Source organism: Pan paniscus, chromosome 5, assembly GCF_029289425.2.
Source record: "Pan paniscus chromosome 5, NHGRI_mPanPan1-v2.0_pri, whole genome shotgun sequence".
Taxonomy (NCBI): Eukaryota; Metazoa; Chordata; class Mammalia; order Primates; family Hominidae; genus Pan; species Pan paniscus.
In genome coordinates, this window is record NC_073254.2 from 67845552 (window position 1) to 67852704 (window position 7153).

Genomic DNA, 7153 nt, shown 5'->3' on the forward strand with positions numbered 1-7153 from the left:
TTGGGAGACCAGGGAACAAAACAGAAAATACTCCCTGCTCTTCTGGAGTCAAAAGGTATAATCAAACTTTTGCCTTGCAGGAGTTTGCTACTTATGGGATATACTATATCATAGGAGTAATGGTCAGAGTGTCTCTGCTTCTAGCTTTAGTTCTATACACTTAGTCCTAAAGAGGCACATGACTTCTAACAGCTGAAGAAGTTTCAGGAATATATCCTTTACCTCCTTCTCTTAATCTCAACTCTACATAAATCTGAGCTTCATGTAAAATTTTTGAAATTTTAGGGAGCTATCAAGGCAAAGACATAGAGTGGTGAAAGTGTGTAAAATGTTCGGAGCTGGTAAATGAACCATGTGGCCAGAGTGTAGGGCTCATAGAGCCTTTAGTTGGAGATGAGGTTGGAGAGTTAGCTTGACACCACAGTAGAAGGTCTTGGAAGAAGCCATTTAGATTTTGGGTAACTGAGAGTGTTTTGAGGTTTTTGATAAAGAAAACAAATACGAACTTACCCGTGTTTAGGAAGGTTACTGTGGCAGGGGTGAGAAGGATGCACCAGGTGGGGCAAGACAAATTAGGAGGGTTTTACACAAGCGTGTTATGAGATAATGGAGTTATAGCAAGACAATAGGAAGGACAGGAGAGATGAGAGACTGCAGAAGTAGAAACGACATGAGTTCATGATGGCTGATGGGCTAGAGGAGAAAATTCTTGAAGGTGATAGAGAAGTTGTTGATGATAGAGAGGTTGTCGGTGACATCAACCATTAAAAATGTAAGGCAATGAGGAGGTTTTTGATTGATGGATGTGAGTGATACTATAAATGCAATTTGGATATCTTGTACCAACTATCCAGGACAACATAATTTATATCATTTATATCAAGTAATTCAATTCAACTCAACACATATTTCTGGTGTCCTTACCACCTGCTAAGTGGTAGAAATGATTTAAGTATGAGAAGACAAATCCTGCTGTAAATGGCCTTCGGTATAATGAAGGAAGTAAATATAAGCATGATCAATAACAAAAGGTGAAATACCGTATGATAGGTTATGAGAGGTATAAGAGCCATTGAGACCTGAAGAAGGAAAAGAATATAGTTATTTAGGGGCAAGCTGTAATGTTTAGAACAGGATAGGATAGAAAATACATTTTTTAAAATTGAAAAGCAATATTTTCAATAAACATATAATAAATATTTTTTTAAAAAATTTATTAAAATATCAAATTCAGAGAAATCAAATAAAAGTGGACTCAGTGTGCAACCAAATGTAATGGATATACTGTGATAATCTTAGTGAATTCCTTCTAAGGGGCTGGTACAAGATGTGCAAGTGAAAATCTATGCCTATAAACAGCTAAGAAAAAGAGATAAGCAAAGATGATTTGGGATATTTTAACTTACTGTAGATTATCATTATAGACTTGAGCTCTATACACTTTGACAATCTGTTGATTCTATGGCTGAACACTTTGAAATACCACAGCCTAGGATTTTGATGGGCTGGTCAGTTCCCAGGTAACTTGGCTAATGAGAGCAACTTCTGTGGCACTGCAGTAGACCTTGTAAGCATAAGCAGCTGGACAAATCTCTTTGTGAGATTGTGAAACTCGTGATTTTTTCAGCACTACTTTCCTGAGTTGATTTGATAATAACTGTTCTTCCAAACCATCAGTAGTAAGTTCTTTTAGTTAAGTGATAAATCATAGCCAGATTGTACTGCAAACTGGTTGATGTCTAACTTCTTCAGCATTCATAGATGTCTCTGAAAATTCATGTTTGGTTAGGTCCAGTATAACATAATTTATTTTTCCTTAAAATTTCCAACCATTGCCTCAAAAGAGACAAACACTTTGGCCTGAGCATCAAGTATCATATTCGCCCCTGTTTTTTCTGACCAGGAAAATGTTTCAATCTATGTGTCTTCACTTCTCATTCATTTTTGTAAGTTTCCCCTTTTCGTTGCATAAGTAGTTGCTTCCTGTCTTCCAGCTGGGCAAAAATTTCTAGTATCAGAAGTTAGGAATATTGTGCATGATTATATTGGCTCTTTTGCTTTGTTGTAAACAATACACTTAGTTTTATCATACTATTTGTGAGGTTTTATTGAATAATTGTGAGGCTGGTTTCCAAAGGCACATTGATTATTGACTGCAGATTGAGACAGATCAGGAGGTTCAGTTCTGTGTCCTCTTAACAGAGTTGACAAATCATCATTTTCAATTTGAATGACATCTGACCACCAAACAGGAACACCTTGTACTCTCTTGCCTTTTGTCTCAGGATTAGGAGGGCAATTGGAACCACCAGCCAAAGCAGACGTCTCAGCATCTCTTAGCCTTTGCCCCATTCCAGACAGGATGCTAGAGGTAGACTCAGCTAAGAATTATTATCTGGTCTCCTTAGCAGAGGGTGTTGATTTTAAGTATCTTGGTTTTTTTTTGGAAACAGAGTTTTGCTCTGACGCCCAGGCAGGAGTGAAGTGGCGTGATCTTGGCTCACTGCAACCTCTGCCTCCTGGGTTCAAGAGGTTCTTATTCCACAGCCTCCTGAGTAGCTGGGACTACAGGCACGGGTCACCACACCTAGCAATTTTAAGTATACCTTAAAGTATGCTCTGATTCCAGATGTTTGCACTGAGAGTCTGTTAGTTTTTTTAGAAACCTATTTTTTTGTGTTTCTGTTTCATGAAAGTAATACGGTTTGTAGAAAATTTGAAAATACCAAAGTTTGAAGAAAATAGCCCATCATATCACAACTCACTCACTGTTAATGTCTTATTGCCATCTTGTCTTTGTAAAACACAATTTATAGATATATCTTAGTTATTATACATATATAAACATTATATATGTATATTCCTAGTTTTTTACTTTAATTTTGCTAGCAAATTTTGTGTGTTTTATGTTTGAACAACAAATCACTTTGCACTCTAGTAACCTCTGGACTTGTCTTGTTTCTCTCTGTTACACATTTACTTGACAAAAAGTACCTTTGTGTCAGGTCATCATGGGACCTTTGGTTATATTTCATTTATACTGCAGATGTCCAGGAAGGGGGATTATACCACGTTTCCAGTATGCACTAGGTTAGAATATCCTAGGGGATATGTTTTCATTTTAAGGGCCTAATGTATAATCTGATTACTGTTATTCAAGATAGGATAGAAAGTAGCAATTCTAGTTTGTGCCAGAGGCTGTGAGTTTCTTAAAAGACCTGAACCTGATCTGGGGTCATTCCATTAAAGATACTCATAGAATGGTCTATATGCAGTCCTTAAACATGATTTTCAGAGAATTTATGATCATTTGGTCAAATGCTCAGAATCCCCCATTGATGTGGCCATATTTATATAAATCGATGGCCTGGTGGTCTTTAGGGCTTTAGGGTTGGCTGCAGTTATGGGTGGAGACTAGTTCATTCAGGGAGCTGGCAGTTAGGAGAATCAGCCACCATCTCCTCCACATTCTTTCCTTTTTTGGAACTTTGCTCATGTCTGCGTCAGTGGAGCCTAGACCTGGAATCTCAATTGTGTGATTTTGTTTCCAGAAATAAGTAAGTGGGCACTAGAGTAAGTTGTTATCAGGCTAAGCTGGAAAGAAATAAATAACATTTCTGAGCCTCACTGATTTAAATGGAATTCACTAGAATTCCAAGGTCTGTCAGTAATTAAAGACAACTCTGAAAATTCAGAGAAGATTCTATTTTTGTCTCAATCACTTAAAGAACAGTCAGGTTAGCAGAAACTGACTGTGATGTCAGCTACCACTATTGCCAAATTCATACCTCATGTCAATTAAATTGCCAGTTACAGGCATTATGTACTTTCACAGTTTGTAAGACATTTCATGTTTCAATGATTTTTGTCTGACTGTATAGTCTTGGATTAAAGACTTGTGACAGAGGAAGACACTGTAATAGAGCACAGCAGATACAGACACCCACGTGATGCATGCTTTCACTCATCAAGTCAGTTTCTCCACAGCAGCAGTCTTGGACTGTAGTCATGGTAGACGTAATGGAGTTGCCCAGGTCGTGCATCAACGCCAGCATGCTACTTGGTTCATCGACCAGCCCGTCTGCTTCATAGGGAGGCTGGAAAAGACTCATCACACTGGAAAAATGTTTATTCTTTCAGATGAAGAAGGAAAAAATGGAATCATTGAGTTAATGGAGCCCCTTCATGAAGAAATCTCTGGAATCTTGGAAGTGTTGGAAGAGTAAGCACCAAGGCAACCATCATGTGTGCATCTTATGTCCAGTTTAAAGAAGATAACCATCCTTTTGATCTTGGACTTTACAATGAAGCTGTGAAAATTATCCATGAGTTCCCTCAGTTTTATCCTTTAGGGATTGTGCAACATGATTTGATCTTGATGAATTTTCATATGATTGCAAATGAGCTACATTAAATACTATTAGAGGAGACTCTTCTTGTTTGAGGGAGATATTTCTGTGCTTTCTCATATTTAATTTTTTTGGTTTTTTTTTTGAGACAGTGTCTCACTGTATTGCCCAGGCTGGAGTGCAGTGGCTCAATCTTGGCTCACTGCAACATCCATCTCCTGGGTTCAAGCGATTCTCATGCCTCAGCCTCCCAAGTAGCTGAAATTACAGGCACCTGCCCGCATGTCTGGCTAATTTTTGTATTTTCAGTAGAGACAGGGTTTTGCCATGTTGGCCAGGCTGGTTTCAAACTCCTGGCCTCAAGCGATCCACCCACCTTGGCCTCCCAAAGGGCTGGGATTACAGGCGTGAGCCACTGCACCTGATCAATTTGCTCTTTTAAAAATTTTATTTGTCTGGCTTTAGATATTCCAATCTAGAGTTTTTGGCCAAACTGATGTATTGACAGCTCTCACCTAAGTCCCGTTATAAAGAATTGCTTCTACAATATATGGTCAGATTAGATGCAAGAATAAAGCAGTTGTCTGAGTTTAGGTTTCTATTTTATTAGTAAAAACTAAAATAGTACACACTAAAAAATACAGCATAGTAAATATCAACATTCTCTAAATTTATAAACTTTAAAATCAGAACCTTTTACCGAAGTTGTGATGCACTGCTCAAGATATTGTTAACCAAGGTGGGTCAGAGGATGAGGGCATTTTCAGTTTAGGAGCAGCTACAGCATAGGGACTTCAGAGCCCTTTACCTTAACTTTAGAAGGTCTAAGAGAAGAGTGGCAATAATAAACAGTAATCATAGCTAAATTGATTAAACATGGCCAACATACTGGGTACTGTGTTGACCACTTTAACGTGTTGTCGTCTTTCATCTTCATCACAACCTTACAAGGTAGTTAGAGTGATAATTCTCATTTTGTAGAACACAGAGAGGTTAGAGGCTTTTCCGAGGTTATGGAACTACTAATGCCAGAGCCAAAACTTGAACTCAGGTCCGCTCAAATACAAACACATGCTCTTCAAACACATGCTCTTAAACTGTAAGCTTTGTGCATTTCTTGTTGGTGATTAGCCCTTACATCTTGGCAAATCAAAGGCAAGGCCATTTTACCATGCTCAGATTCATTGACGTTCTCATAAAGCAACAGAAGTCAAAATTTAAAGTAGAGGGTGTGAGCCTTCTCCTGCTATTATTCTTGTTTTCTTTTCAATTCAGGATTCTGTAGGCACAAAAACACAAAATGATATACGTTTTAGTCACAGGGTGTGCATGTTTTTCTGATCATTTAAATAATTTTAAAACACTACAGACAAGTCTCACTTATGCTTAAATCCTGAATAAAATATTAGCAAATAAAATAAAGGAATACTTGGGATTTGAAATATTGGTAAATGGAATCCAGCAGCACATTTCAACAAAACAAGTTTTTTTTTTGTAGAAAAGCAAAAATATCTTTAAAATGGGATTAGTAATATGTAGTCAGCCAAACAAATAGATTTAAAAACCCATTTTCATCCTAATAAATGGTAAAAAGGTATTTGACAAAATTCAACATCAATTTTTAAAAAAGTTCTCATAGTAAAAGAGGCCTAGATTAATATTCTTCACTTGATAAAAAATTTGTATGTTTCAAAGCAAATACTAGTATCCCTTTTTTTAAAATTTATTTTTATTTTTTGAGACAGAGTCTCACTCTTTTGCCCAGGCTGGAGTGCAGTGCTGCAATCTTAGCTAAACATAACCTCTGCCTCTCGGGTTTGAGCAATTCTCTTGCTTCAGCCCCTTGAGTAGCTGGGATTACAGGCGTGCACCACCAGGCTTTCCTAATTTTTGTATTTTTAGTAGAGACAGAGTTTCACCATGTTGGCCAGGCTGGTCTCAAACTCCTGACCTCAAGTGATCCTCCGGCCTCGGCCTCCTAAAGTGTTGGGATTACAGGTATGAGCCATTGTGCCAGGCCTTAGTATTGCATTTAATAATGAAACACTGCCGGGTGAACGCCTGTAATCCCATCACTTCAGAAGGCCACGGTGGGCAGATCACCTGAGGGTGGGAGTTTGAGACCAGCCTGACCAACATGGAGAAACCCTGTCTCTACTAAAAATACAAAATTAGCCGGGCATGGTGGTGCATGCCTGTAATCCCAGCTCCTCAGGAGGCTGAGGCAGGAGAATTGCTTGAACCTGGGAAGTGGAGTTTGCAGTGAGCTGAGATCGAATCATTGCACTCCAGCATGGGCAACAAGAGCAAAACTCCATCTCAAAAAAAAAAAAAAATAATGAAACACAATAACACTAGTTTTCCTATAAAAATTAAGCAAGAAAGACAAAGATGTGTATTATTGCACTGTACAGAGAACACAGTTCTCAATATAGTATTCAAATTTCTTAGATTTAGGGCTTAGCAAAGTGCCTGGCACACAATAGAAACTCAATTATTTGTTAAATGAATTAGTGACATTGAAACAAGAGGAATAAATTCTGGAATAGTGGAGGCATAATTATTATTTGCAGATAATATAGTTTTGTTTCAATAGAATTAACTAAAAAATGACTAGAAATAATACGAACATTCAGAATAGTGGCTAGGTTCAAAATTAATATACCACCACCTGCTCCACCTCTGTGGCCTCCTGGACCACCTATGGGTCTTCCTCCTGGACCACCCCCAGGAGTTCCTCCAGGCATTCCTGAGACCACCTGGAATGCCAGGCCTCTGAGGGCTTTTACCCCAACATTTACCTC

At 38.2% G+C, this 7153-nt stretch overlaps 1 pseudogene; it reads left to right on the plus strand.

Moving 5' to 3' along the window:
* Nucleotides 1-4008: 4008 nt before the first annotated feature.
* On the plus strand, nt 4009-4882 carry LOC100973726 (replication protein A 14 kDa subunit-like; annotated as a pseudogene).
* The last annotated feature ends 2271 nt before the right edge of the window (nt 4883-7153 follow it).